Genomic DNA, 1629 nt, shown 5'->3' with positions numbered 1-1629 from the left:
TTTCAGTTCTACTTTAATGCCAAAATGTCCATAGACGATTTTTTAATTATGTAATGTACCCCAGTTCTCTTTTTGTGCACTCTTGGCAACCTCTACCATCAATATGCAAATACAATAAGAACTGTGCACTAATACCGATTTAGTATTTAACTGATCTGACAGCAAAACTATGAGATGAAATACATCTAATATATGAAGAAGCTAAACGGTCCTTATGTAGATAATTACCAGCACTCAACCTTGTCCGTCCAAATTTTCGTTGCAATTACCTCGACTATCCATGGATGAATTTATTTCAATTTTAGTGTTTTGCTTCATGTAGATGGGGCATTCATATATATTGTAGGCAATTTCGGTTGCTCTCCGATATTAACTTTTCCTTTTTATGGGACTTTGCCATTTTTCACTTTATGGAATAATAAGAAAATTTTCCTCATAAAAATCTCGGCTCCCAATGGATGGATGAATTTCAGGTTTGGTTTGTGGCTTCATATAGATGGGTCATATGTTTGAAGCAATTTTGGTTGCTCTCTGATATGAACTTCCTGTACGAGTGGGGTACGTATATGCACAGAGCATCACTTATATAGACCGATAATGATGAATTTCAATTTATTGTCAAACCTGGACCGTTACTAAAAGTTCAAAACAAAACAACGCAGATCATAATATAAAAAGCTGTTGTGTATTTATGATAAACATTTCTTCCTTTTTATACGCCCATCAAAGATGGTTTACAAATGTCCGTCCTACCATGTTAATATGTCAAGACGTAACTGTTCAATAAACTATACACAAATCTATGTTATGATGGTCTGACAGTCTGTAGTATACTTTTTGGAGAACATTCCAGTTATAGTTTCTGGGTTTTGAGGTTTCACTGAAAAATGGGGGATGATTGTCAGATTTACGTCATCTCATACTTTGGAAAAGTCACGATCGATTTACTTCAGTAAGTAGTATTTGATACGATTGTTTGAAGGTCTGTATACATTTTGGCGAAATTTCTAATTTTTTTTTTCGAATTGTTAATACGACCGCAAAATCTTTTTTCTGACATATAATGGTATCTACCCTATCGTCGTCGTTGTTGGCGTCCGTTAACATTAGTTTATGTACGAAAACATTAGTAAAACTTACCAAATCTTTTTGAAATTTTAACATTGTTCCAAGTGGGCACCTTGGAGGACCCTATAGCTTTTGGAGGTTTTTGCTCCGCCCATTTGAAAATAAATGGCTAAAAGAGGTAAAGTGGCGGGGGCAGGTGTTATCTTTAGAATTGATAGAAAAAGCTTTTTGATTTTTATGATTGACATGTCAATCTGTTCCGTATGAAATTCTGTTTTGAACATACAGGGTAGGCGTATCTTTCACTGTTCGAGAGTGGAATGGGTACAAAAGTGGGCCACATCCCATAGTTGCATTGGTGATATATAGTGGTATACATGTATAAGGGTGTCTGTCCGTCCTTCCGTTAAACATGGGGTGGGACCCATCTCTCACCCGTTCTCTTGCCACTGAATGTAATCGAATGAAACTTTCACCGAACCTTTATTACATGTTCCTATTGTACACCTCATACCGAATCAAATTGGGGTTTCACATTACAAAACATGGACTTTGTCATTT

Source organism: Perna viridis, chromosome 2 (assembly GCF_037379345.1).
Source record: "Perna viridis isolate PV_CMFRI_1.1 ecotype Kerala chromosome 2, ASM3737934v1, whole genome shotgun sequence".
Classification (NCBI taxonomy): Eukaryota; Metazoa; Mollusca; class Bivalvia; order Mytilida; family Mytilidae; genus Perna; species Perna viridis.
This window is presented reverse-complemented; position numbering follows the sequence as displayed.